This window comes from Camellia sinensis, chromosome 4 (genome assembly GCF_055761805.1).
Source record: "Camellia sinensis isolate YWXY chromosome 4, ASM5576180v1, whole genome shotgun sequence".
Taxonomy (NCBI): Eukaryota; Viridiplantae; Streptophyta; class Magnoliopsida; order Ericales; family Theaceae; genus Camellia; species Camellia sinensis.
This window is the reverse complement of record NC_138964.1, coordinates 198,117,953-198,131,683: the sequence shown is the minus strand read 5'-3', so window position 1 is coordinate 198,131,683 and position 13,731 is coordinate 198,117,953. Positions and strand designations below refer to the sequence as shown.

Sequence of the window (13,731 nt, the reverse complement as noted above, 5' to 3'; positions counted from 1 at the left end):
AGTACAGCGGCTTTAGTCGCACAAAGGCACTGGAGTATAACCATCCATTCCCTACTTCATACACTTTGACAGTTAAAGTTGCATTAGTGCCTGACCGTTTTCCACTTACTACCTGGGCAAAGGATTCTTTACCTTTTAGCTTCCAAGACACCTTTCCCGTACCTCCCATTTCCTTTCTTTGGATTGAACTCTATATAGGCCTTTTCTGTGCTTCAACACGACGAACAAACTCTGCAACTTTCACTGTTAAGGCTCTGTTATCACACCACAAACCAGTAGCTTTCTGGACTGCCATGTTTGCTGCGATTGGGCAGTTATATCGCACGAATCCAAACCTGGAGTGCATCGTCTTCCTTCTTTTCTGTGGTATGAACACATCCTGCACCACTCCGAAGTGAGTGAACAAAGTAAACAACCCTTTTGGATCCATTGACTCTGGTAAATTATCCACAAAGACCGTATGGATGCCTGAATCCCACCTCTGATGTTTATTCCCTACACCTCTATGCTTGCGTACCACTGGTCTCCAGCCCCCTGCTTCCATGAATGATTCCTCAAAACTTGTCAAGCTTGAGAACAAAATAGTCTTCAAAGTTTTGAAATGAAATAATTTATTTGCATGAATTGAGGAGATCTAACCTTCACGAGAAGATATTGTGAAGACCATTCATGATATTTTATTATTCATGCAAATTATTTTTAAAAACTCGAGATAAAACAAAATGATTATCTTCTCAAACTAGAGAAGAATTGAGCGAGTACAAAGATGGGCGAAGGCCAACCATAGGAATGTATCTTTCTATTCTCAAAATCCTCATTTTATCTTTATATTGTGTTTGATTGAAAAATTTAGGAAGGGATTTAAAAAGAGAAAGGAAAAAGAGGTGTGAAACTAAGTCAAATATAAACATATTTTATTCATATTTCACTTATATTTTTCTTTTCCTTTTCTAAATCTCCCAACCAAACACAGTGAAAAAGTTAGAAATCCCCTAGATATTAAATTGTGATTATATATCAATTTTAAGCAGTAAATTACAATCTCAATCAAATAATCAAGACAAATCAATACAACGATTTTAACGTAGAAAAATCACAATTGAAGCTCCTCCAATTGTGATAAAAAAATCATGGGCAAAAGCCACAAAATAATTCACTAAGAAGACAAAAGAAATCACACAAGTGTACTCTCAATTACCTAGCGAATCTACGTCCGAATTGAACCGACCCCTATATGCCTCTTCCACCACGATCTTCATATCGGAATTGTCTTGCCCAACGTTGAATCCACAACGCTGATGTCAAATCCACAATGATGAGTCACTCTAGAACCCACCATAGCTCCTAGCCCAAATTCTCTGGAATTCACTGAAAAACTGAAAAATAACTCTCTCTTTTGTATTGAACGAAACAAATAATCCTTTGATGTATACTTTTCAAACCATGAGTTAAACTCAAACAAATATCAAAGAAACTAGCAAAGAAGCTCCAGATGAAAACCCTAATACCCAAGAAGAAGATCTGGAAGCCATAACTCTAAAAATGGATGGAACCACATATTTATAGAAAACTGATCAGCGATCTCCACTCGAGCGCAAGAATGACCACTTGAGCGGGAAAAAACAACTACCAATACTTTTGCAGGCGAGTGAAACTTCTGAAAGGTCACAATCTCCACCCGAGCGCAGGAATGGCCGCTCGAGTGGACAAACAATTTTGACTGCAATTTTGTCTTTCGCTTCGGGGGCGCTGCCCTCGACCCCGCTTGGGCGCTGCCACGGACCCGTCAAAAAGCGCTACCCCCTGGACCCGAGCAAGCTGACTTGGCAGCTCGATCCCCGATATAGTCAGCGAAGTGTCAAACATGAAAGAATTAATTTCTGAAACATCTCTGCAAGGTACAATTCGGGTTGGATTCGCATCTAAATACTTATTGCCTCACTGAAATAAAAGTTGAACAAAATTACAACTGAAAGGAGTTTTGTTAAACGAGATTGCCAAGAATAAAAACCTAACACACAGTATTAATGTATTCACAGCCACACAATTATACTTAAAATCTTTGTATTTTCATACACTCTGTTGGAAATAGTTGGAAAAATTCTGGGTAAAACAGAATTTTTTCCTAAGTTTGGTCTATTATTAAAGTGGGACCCGTGCGTCAATTTTCGCAGGTCAAAGTGGTAACGCGTTCTATGCCGTGTTGTGATTCACGTGGTATATTTGGTTGCTCAAAACCATTATTGAGTAAATGGGAAATTGAAGCCAAAGTGTGCTCCATGAAAATAGAGTTTTGGTGGAAAATCCTTAAAGATTGAAAAATGGCTTGTCCCACATTGATTTGGTGGGAAGTTTTGAGTGGGTTTATAAGGCATGGGATGGGAACTTGGGGTGTACCCCAAGGGATACCCAAGTTTTGTAGAGAGGGAGATTATGAGGAAAATGGACTAGACCCACTAGACCCAAAAATCACCACACGCGCGCGCCGCTGTTTGTTTGATCGGGCGAGCTGGGCCTGGGCTTGGGCGCAGGTGCGTGGTGTGAGGTTGGGTTGGGCTTGTTCGGCCCAACACCAATCTTTTTGGGCCAAAAACATTTAAATTTAAATTTTATTTTTGAAATAAAATTTGTCCAAAAATTCACTCTAAATTTCTGTCCAGATTTAAATTTCAATTTTTGAATTCAAAATTGTTGCACCTTTTCACAAACAGATCCGAGTCTATCCAAACTGAATTTGTTCTGTTCAAATTCAAATCTACCCAAAACAGGTTTTTGAATTGGTTGAAATTCAAACCAAACAGTGCCTATCTGTTTAATTTAAATTGAACAGGTATTGTACTTGTTTAATTCAAAATTAGCAGCCACCAAGTCACCACTTCATCTCTATAAATAGACTAGTCCATCATTTGGATTTTTACTCCAATTTTCGTCCATCCTTGCAGCAAGTCTTCTCTGTATTTTGCTGCATTTATTTTTTTTTTCTGTAAGAAGGAGTGAATACACTAAGTGTGTTCGTTGAACAAATAAATTGTAGTGCTACATTTATTTGTTGTTGATCATTTCATCCTGGGAGATAGACGTCCACATTCTGAAAGCACCATGGAGAGGACGAATCTGTCTTAAGGACACGGTGTTAAATATTGGACTTGACCAGATTATTATTCGAAAAAATTAATCAAGTAAGTTGTTTAATTTATTTTCTGTTTTATTTATTTATTTAAATCAGATTTTAATTTTGTTTTAGTAACAAAATAAAATCCGTTTTTATTTATTTAATTTTTATTTCTAGTTTGATTTTTGTAATCAAACGTTCTCTCTCCTTTCTTATTTTTCTTTTGTATTCTATTTGTCGTTTAGTACCCAAACAGAATTGATTTATTTAAGTACAGTAAAGATTGTCTAACAATCTTAAGACAGATTATAATTTTTTATCTTTATTGTATTTAATTTTCTGTGTTTCACAAAGTGATATTCTGGTTGAAAAATACAAATAGTATTTATAAACTATTTGACAGATGGTAGTAATATACTGTCTATTTTCTTTGACAACTAGTAGTAATATACTTGTGTCATTAATAATTGCAAAATATTATTTGATGTTACAGAAAATTAGTGTGGTATTTTATTTTTCTGGTTTTAGTTAGTAACAAGGAAAATAAAATTATTTTGTGTTATAATTTATTTTCTGGTTTTAGTAACTAGAAAAATAATTTGTGGTTTTTTTTTTCTAATTTTTGTAATCAGATATTATGGCTACTACAACTGAAACTGCAACTGGAAGTGGTACTCCAATTGTTACACCAACACCGGTCCCTATCCAGAACCATATTCATGTACCAATAAATCATAGAGAAAAATCAGAAAAATTTAACGGTACTGAGTTTAAGAGATGACAGCAGAAGATGTTGTTCTATCTTACAACTCTAAATTTGGCCCGGTTTCTCCATGAAGAGGCTCCACCACTTAAAGAGGGTGAAAGTGATCGGCAAGTTGTTGTCACTGTAGATGCTTGGAAACATTCAGATTTCCAATGCAAAAACTACATCCTCAATGGCCTTGACAACATGTTGTATAATGTTTATAGCCCTCTGATGTCAGCAAAAGAATTGTGGGATTCTTTGGAGAAGAAATACAAGACAGAGGATGCTGGCACGAAGAAATTTGTTGTCGGTAAATTTCTAAATTTTGTTATGGTTGACTCCCAAACGGTAATTTCTCAAGTTCAAAATTTTCAAATAATTTTGCATAATATTCATTCAGAAGGTATGTCTCTTAGTGAGTCTTTCCAAGTCGCTGCTCTAGTAGAAAAGTTACTACCAGCTTGGAAAGATTTCAAAAATTATTTAAAACATAAACGCAAGGAGATGACCATGGATAAATTGATTGTAAGATTGAGAATTGAGAAAGATAACCGAAAGGCTGAAAAGAGGAATGGGAAAAATCCCATTACGTCCAAGGCTAATGTGGTTGAACAAGTTCACAAACCACATAACAAAAAGATGAAGTTTACTAGAGATGGTCCTAAACAAGGCGACAATAATGGCAACAAGAAGTTCAAAGGAAAGTGCTATAATTGTGGAAAGACTGGACATCGAGCATCTGACTGCCGCCGCCCTAAAAAGGATCGCGGAAGTACAAGCAAGAAGACTACCAATCAGGCCAATGTAACTGAACTAGATTACATCTCTGACGGGGTAAATGACATCAACCTCTCTACTGTGGTGTCTGAGGCTAATGTGGTTGGAAATCCCAAGGAGTGATGGGTTGACACTGGAGCAACTCGTCATATTTGTGCGGACAAGAAGATGTTCACTACCTATAATGAGGCTGCAAATGGTGAACAACTTTTCATGGGAAATTCTGCTACTTCTACTGTGGCTGGACAAGGAAAGGTGATCTTGAAGATGACATCAGGGAAGGAACTGACCCTCAATAACGTACTGGATTTACCTGACATCCGGAAGAATTTGGTTTCTGGCTCTTTGTTAAGTAAAAATGGTTTTAGGCTTGTATTTGAGTCTGAGAAATTTGTATTAACAAAGAGTGGTATGTATGTTGGTAAGGGATACATGAGTGATGGTCTATTTAAATTGAATATAATGACAATTGTACCAAAAGTTTCTATTAATAAGATTAACACATCTTTTGCTTATATTCTTGAGTCGAATTTATGGCATGGTAAATTAGGATATGTAAATTTTAATGCTTTACATAGATTAATTGGTTTAGATTATATACCAAAGTTTGAAATTAATCCTAAAAATAAATGTGAAGTTTGTGTAGAAGCGAAACTAACTAAAGCTCCATCTAAATCGGTTGAAAGGAAACCGAACCTCTAGAATTAATTCATACAGATGTATGTGATCTTAAATTTGTTCAAACTAGAGAAGGCAAAAAGTATTTCATAACATTTATTGATGATTGCATAAGATATTGTTTTGTTTATTTACTTAGAAGTAAAGATGAAGCCTTAGAAATGTTTAAACTTTACAAAACAGAAATTGAAAATCAACTTGGTAAAACTATTAAAATGGTTAGAAGTGATAGGGGTGATGAATATGATGCACCATTAAATAAATTTTTTGCACAACATGACATTATTCACCAAACTACAGAACCCTATTCTTCTTAGCAAAATGGAATTGCTGAAAGGAAAAATAGAACCCTGAAAGAAATGATGACTACCATGTTACTAAGTTCAGGCTTACCACAAACTTATGGGGGAAAGCAATTTTGTCTGCTAATTATGTTATTAACAGAATACCCCATAAGAAAACCAACAGCACTCCTTATGAATTATGGAAAGGTCGACCATCTTCCTACAAATACTTAAAAGTGTAGGGGTGTTTGGCAAAAGTTGAAGTTCCTGTTCCTAAAAAGACTAAGATTGGACCAAAACAGCAGATTGTGTGTTTATTGGTTATTCTCAGAATAGTAGTACATATCGGTTTCTGACTTATAAATCAGAAATACCTGATATAAATGTGAACACCATTATAGAATCAAGAAATGCTGTATTTTTTGAACATGTCTTTCCTTATAAGAAAGGACATGAATTAAGTTTACAGAAAAGAACTTATGATTGTACACAAAGTCAAGAGACTAATGACAATCAAACACAAGAGACTAGTAATGGTCTCAACCAACAAGATTTAATTGATGATGAACCAAGACGAAGTAAGAGAGCAAGAACATCGAAATCCTTTGGTCCAGATTTCCTAACATACCTGTTAGAAAATGAACCTCAAAGTTATAAGGCAGCAATGACAGGTCCTAAAGCACCTTTGTGGAAAAAGTCTGTTAATAATGAAATTGAATCTATTATGCAAAATCATACTTGGGAATTGGTGGATCTTTCACCAAGTTCTAAACCTCTTGGATATAAATGGATATTCAAGAGAAAAATGAAAGCAGATGGTTCAATAGACAAGTATAAAGCAAGACTTGTAGTTAAAGGTTACAGACAAAATGAAGGTCTGGACTATTTTGACACATATTCCCCTATGACAAGAATAACATCCATTCGCATGCTTATTGCTATAGCAGCGTTGTTTAAATTAAAAATACATCAAGTTGATGTTAAGACAGCTTTCTTAAACGGTGATCTAAATGAAGAAATCTATATTGAGCAACCCGAAGGATTTGTAGTACCGGGGCAAGAAAAGAAAGTTTGTCGACTTGTAAAATCTCTTTATAGATTAAAATAAACACCTAAGCAATGGCATGAAAAATTTGATCATGCAATGCTTACTAATGGGTTTAAGACAAACGAATATGACAAATGCGTCTATGTTAAAAACACTGACCAAGGATATGTCATAATTTGTCTTTATGTGGATGACATGCTTATCATTGGGAGCAGTCAAAACATGATCAAATCAACTAAGCAAATGCTTAGTAAAAGATTTGATATGAAAGATATGGGGGTCGCAGATGTTATATTAGGAATGAAAATTACTAAAACATCTGACAGATATGCATTATCTCAATCTCATTATATTGAGAAAATTCTTGATAAATTTATTAAGGATGATTTGAATGTAGCTAAAACACCTGTAGACATCAGTCTTTATTTATCGAAAAATAAAGGTGATGCAGTGTCTCAGTTAAAATACTCCCAAATCATTGGAAGCCTAATGTACCTAATAAATTGTACTCGTCCTGATATAGCTTATGCTATTAGTAAATTGAGTAGGTACACTAGTAACCCCGGAGAAGACCATTGGAAGGCGATCATTCGGGTTCTTAGATATCTAAGATTCACCTGTGATCATGGTTTATCCAGCAGTACTTGAAGGTTATTGTGATGCAAATTGGATATCGGAGACTAAAGATTCAAAATCCACAAGTGGATATGTCTTTACTCTGGAAGGCGCTGTTATTTCTTGGAAATCCACGAAACAAACATGCATTACACGATCCACAATGGAATCCGAGTTCATTACTTTAGACAAAGCAGGAAAAGAAGCAGAATAGCATCGTCACTTCTTAGAAGACATTCCAATGTGGCCAAAACCTATGCCAGCTATTTGCACTCATTGTGATAGTCAATTTGCAATAGGCAGGGCGCATAATCATATATATAACGGCAAGTCACGACACATTCGTAGACGACATAATACCGTAAGACAATTGCTCTCAAATGGAATAATCTCAATAGATTATATAAAATCTAAAGAGAATATTGTGGATCCGTTAACAAAATGTTTGACAAAAGAAAAAGTTTACAGTTCATCGAAAGGGATGGGATTAAAGTCTATTACATAAGAGTCATCATAATGGTAACCCTACTTATATGACTGGAGATCCCAAGAACTAAGTTCAAAGGGACAACTAAGTTATGTGTGGCTCGCCAGAAATCACCAAGGGATTAAAATTCCCTACCCATTCCTATGGTGAGAGTGATATCTGCAACATGTGTTGTCTGTAGGGGTATAAGGATAAGTTTTGCTTTTAATGATTACTTATATCTTGATTAAGGTATAAAATCAAGATAAGTATAAGGAGATACTCACAATAAGAATCACCTATATGAATGTCGAACTGGGGCCGGTTCTATGAGAATGAAGAGGCTAAATTCTCTAGAAACACTCATGAAAATCAGGAGCGTTTAATGCCAAAATGAACACAATAGTGAGAACCACGATGTGTTAGAAGATATTTTGTGTGAAATCTATTGTCTTGGCTTATTCAAGGCATCGAGTCCATTGGTTAGCTAGTAAGTCCGATAGGTTATCACTAGGGAAGGTTCAAGGCTGAAAGCTACCTATCCTGATGCAAGATATTTTCAACTTATACTCTTTCTATAAAGTTTGCATATTGTTGCATTTCCGTTATCATCAAATTCCATTCATGTGGGGGATTGTTGGAAATGGTTGAAAAAATTCTGGATAAAACAGAATTTTTTCCTAAGTTTGGTCTATTATTAAAGTGGGACTCGTGCGTCGATTTTCGCAGGTCAAAGTGGTAATGAGTTCTATGCCGCGTTGTGATTCACGTGGTATATTTGGTTGCTCAAAACCACTATCGAGTGAATGGGAAATTGAAGCCAAAGTGTGCTCCATGAAAATGGAGTTTTGGTGGAAAATCATTAAAGGTTGAAAAATGGCTTGTCCCACATTGATTTGGTGGGAAGTTTTGAGTGGGTTTATAAGGCATGGGATGAGAACTTGGGGTGTGCCCCAAGGGGTACCCAAGTTTTGTAGAGAGGGAGGTTATGGGCAAAATGGGCTAGACCCATTGGACCCAAAAATCACTACACACGCGCGCGTCGCCGCCGCAATCCGGTCGGGTGGGCTAAGCCTGGGCTTGGGCGCGGGTGTGAGGTTGGGTTGGGCTTGATCGGCCCAATACCAATCTTTTTGGGCCAAAAACATTTGAATTTTAATTTTAATTTCTGAAATAAAATTTGTCCAAAAATTCATTCCGAATTTCTGTCCAGATTTAAATTTCAATTTTTGAATTCAAATTTGTTACACCTCTTCACAGACAGATCCGAGTCTGTCCAAACCGAATTTGTTCTGTTCAAATTCAAATACACCCAAAATAGGTTTTTGAATTGGTTGAAATTCAAACCAAACAGTGCCTATCTGTTTAATTTAAATTAAACAGGTATTGCACCTGTTTAATTCAAAATTAGTAGCCACCAAGCCACCACTTCATCTCTATAAATAGACTAGTCCCTCATTTGGATTTTTACTCCAATTTTCGTCCATCCTTGCGGCAAGTCTTCTCTGCATTTTACTGCATTTATTCCATTATTTTTTTTCTGTGAGAAATAGTGTATACACTAAGTGTGTTCGTTGAACAAATAAATTATAGTGCTGCATTTATTTGTTGTTAATCATTTTATCTTGGGAGATAGACGTCTACATTCTGAAAGCACATGGAGAGGACGAATCTGTCTTAAGGACACAGTGTTAAATATTGGACTTGATCAGATTATTATTCGAAAAAATTAATCAAGTAAATTGTTTAATTTATTTTCTATTTTATTTATTTATTTAAATCAGATTTTAATTTTGTTTTAGTAACAAAATAAAATCTGTTTTTATTTATTTAATTTATATTTCTAGTTTGATTTTTGTAATCAAACATTCTTTCTTTCTTTTTTTTTCTTTTTGTATTTTATTTATCATTTTGTACCTAAACAAAATTAATTTATTTAAGTACAGTAAAAATTGCATAAGACACTCTACATCTAGCAATTGCTAGAGCACATACTTACCTACATTCATTTTTGTTTTTTTGTTAGCAGATTGAAGAATATTTACTCTCTTGATATGCATCCATATTTTCTCAAGTGGCAGCCTCTCACATCAAACTTTAATACCGTAATAGACTGGATAGACATTTGATTTATTATTATTAAAAGGCAGACAATTATTATTTTGTGATTTCCAAATTTATGGTACAAATAAAATAGTTCTTTATATATTTAATTGACTCGTGGAGATACGAAAAAGAAAATTGTTAAGCGATAGAATCGGATGAACAGACAACTAGTCACAAGTGATGCAGAAGCGAAATTGGAATCCAAAACCATTGGCTACCACAAATAAAATAATTGAAATAGACGATGAATCAATATATATATATATATATATATTATAGTCCTTGTCACATAATAAAATTTAATACTTTTATTTTATGATCAAGCGTGAAATAGTCATTGTCACATAAAAAAGTAAAATGAATTTATTTATGATTGAGCTTAAAATACAACTGTTTTTAAGAGAACCCTGACGATGAATGAAGGTGACCAGCAACTTGTCTGGATTCATGGCTCCTTTTCTCCATGGTAGCCATAGAGAAGGCCATAGAGAAGGGGAGATTCTAAAAAGTATACTTATATAATTTCTCATTATGTCTAATATATATTTATTATAAAACTTGTACTTCTGTAAGAATAATTTTTTTAAAATTTATTCAGTTATTTAGAAGGGGATGGGCTTATCTTAGAGAATGTTGTCTAGCTGTAAGTTCCATTACAAGTTTTAATTCAATTATTTTATCCGTTCATTTTTTTTAAAAAAAAAAAATCAAGGTAGATTTTTTTTTTTTTTTTAAAAATTTAGATTGATCGATGATCATGATTAGAGTCAATAATATGCTACGCATTGAATTATTACTGCTTAATACTGTGTTTGGTTGAGAAATTTGGAGAGAGATTTGGAAAGGGAAAGAGAAAAGGTGTGTGAAACTATGTGAAATGTAGGTATATTTTTTTTTTACATTTCACCTACCTTTTCTATTTTCCTTTCCAAATTCCTCCTCAAATCCCTCAACCAAACACAGTATAAAATAAATAAAACACCATTATCCACATAATAATATAGGTATTGATGTGAGTTTGATAGTTAAAAAATTATGACCTTGTGCTGATCTTAATATTTCATGGCTGTATTTGAGAAAAAATCTAATTCTCATAAAAGCGATCCTAGTTTTGCACTTACATAGTTGAAATCTATTGAAGATGCTCTTATAATTCTAATACCCTACTCATAAGAGCTATAGAAGAATAAGGCAATGGAGGGAAATGAAAAGACAACATAGGCAAATTCCATTAGGTATAAATATCTTGTATGGAAATTACGTTTATATAACATTATTTTTTCTCTAAAGCTAGGTGCTTAAAAATTTGCCCAGTATAGTGATGTGTGGTTGAGAGTGAATTATATTGTTATTAGGAATCAAGATTGTTGGTTCTGTTTTATGTGTTTTTTTTTTTTTTTTTACATCAACAAAAATAATATTATAAATCAATCAAATTTAATTGGGTAAATTACACTTTTCACTTTTAGAGTTTGGCCTAAACTTTACTTTAATCCCTATCATTTTAATTTAAATAATTTAATTGCTACATTTTAAGTTGGAAAATTTACCAATAAATCCCATTTCACAAACTATTAAACCATTTAGTCCCAACTTTAGTCTTTTGTTCGGATAAGTCCTATCAGTGGGGAAGTTTGTTTTTTGCTGATCATATTTTCCATATTTAGTGTAACTGTATGGACGATTTTACCCAATTAGTCAGAGCCTTCAATTTCCTCCATTAATGGCCGTGAAAACTTGTGGGTCTTCACACTCTGCTTTGCTCGATCATGAAAAATCGATTCTACAACAACTCAAAGATTGCCCACAGATTATTGAGTGTTTCGGAGGAGATTTCAGCTTCGAAAACGGCGAGAAATTGTACAATCTGTTCTTAGAATACGCTATGGGTGGTTCTTTGGCTGACAAGCTCAAGAACTCCGGTCACCGGAGCTTGCTGGAATCCGAAGTCCGGCGACACACAGAGTCGATTCTAAAGGGTCTTCAATGTATTCACGAGAATGGGTTTGTTCACTGTGATCTCAAGCTTCAAAACGTTCTTCTATGTCAAAACGATGTCGCGAAGATCGCCGATTTTGGTTTGGCGAAGAAATCGGGAGAGAAGATCATGGGTTTTGAGTTGAGAGGTACGCCGATGTATCTGTCGCCGGAGACAGTGGTGGCCGGACAGCAGGAGGCGGCTGCGGACGTATGGGCTTTGGGGTGTTTGGTGGCGGAGATGGTGGCCGGAACGCCGCCGTGGCGATGCTCGTCAGAGGGGAATGTGTGTGTGTGTGTGTGTTAAAGCCATCAATGTGTGTGTGTGCGCGCGTGTTGAAGCCATTAGTGTGTGTGTGTGCGCGTGTGTATCAGTGTGTGTGCTGTGTTTGGTGTGTGCTATGTGTGTGTGTGTGTGTGTGTGGTGTGTGTATGGTGTGTGCTGTGTGTGTGTGTGTGTGTGTTGTGTGTATGGTGTGTATGAGTGTGGCTGCTGGGGCTGAGTGTGTGTGTTAATGGTATGTGTGTTAATGGTGTTTTGTGTGCATGGTGTCTTGTGTCTGCTAGAGAGAGAAGATATGTGTGTGGTTGGGTCTCCATGTGAGAGAGAGAGAATGCTGAGAGAGATTAGTGGTGTCTAAATGAGGGTAATTACGTCTCTTAAAATTTTCCAGGACTAAACGGTTTACTAGAATAAAAATGGGACCAATTGGTTCATAAGTTTACATTTTGGGATTTATTAGTAAATCTCCCTTTTAAGTTCAGTTTTAATTTGACCATTTTGTCAAAATTTTCTCTAATATTTTCCGTAATCAAAAGAGATTGACAGGTATCTTAAATTATTAATTTTATCTCTAACTTAAATAAAAGAACTAAATTAATATTTGATTTAAATTATTTAAACTAAATTATTAAATTTAAAATTACAGAAGTTTCAGTCAAAATAGAAGAGTTAAATGTATAATTTGCTACACTTGTCCTTTGAATTTTATTAATTCAAACTATAAGACTCTATTGAGCAATGTTAGAAACTTTGAATATTTTACTAAATGTTTTATCAAATGTTTTATATGAGTATATGATTTACATGGTGTGAGTCTCATATCCATGTAAAATATTTAGTAGAATATTTTTTAAAACATTTGGGTAGCATTTGGTAGAGCTTTCTAACTATAATTTGAGAATAAGATTGCTTGTTTCCATTTTTCAAAAAACACTTTTCAGAAAATTCTACTTTCTTATTTTTTGTGTTTTTTTATTTTTACTGAATTTTTTTAATATTTTAAGCAATTTTTTTACTTTTTAGACAGACCTAACATAAATATACCTAAAAAGTAAAAAAATTATAAAATTTTTTTTTAAAAATTTACTAAATATCAAAAATACAAAAAAATACAAGAATTCAATACATTTTTTTGTATTTTTATGTATTTATTAATTTTTTAAAATATTTTTTTACAAATTTTTTACTTTTTAGATACATCTAAGTAAGGTGCATCTAAAAAACGTAAAAAAATGTTTAAAATTTAAAAAATATTCACTAAAAACAAAAAAATACGAAAATAAAAAAAAAGTCAATTTTCAAAAAACTTACTCCAGAAAACTCAAACCAAACACACTGAATTGTATTTTGAGTTTATGAGTTTTGGAATTATGATTTGAGTGTGGAAAATTTGTTTAGTGAATGAGTTTTGAAAAGAGTTTTGAATTGGATGGAAAATTTTTGATGTGACATATGATATTTGATACAAAAACTTACAACTCATAACTAAACATACAACTCAAAATTCTATTAAAGCTCATAAAAAAATTTTAAAAATTTAGAAAATATTTTTTGTTGAATATATAAAAATTAACATGTGTCAATTGTATAATAATAATAATAATAATAATAATAATAATAATAATAATAATAAAATA

The 13,731-nt window shown here is 33.9% G+C and overlaps 1 pseudogene; it reads left to right on the top strand.

Moving 5' to 3' along the window:
* Window positions 1–10,247: 10,247 nt before the first annotated feature.
* Window positions 10,248–12,118, top strand: LOC145824360 (mitogen-activated protein kinase kinase kinase 20 pseudogene; annotated as a pseudogene).
* Window positions 12,119–13,731: the final 1,613 nt, after the last annotated feature.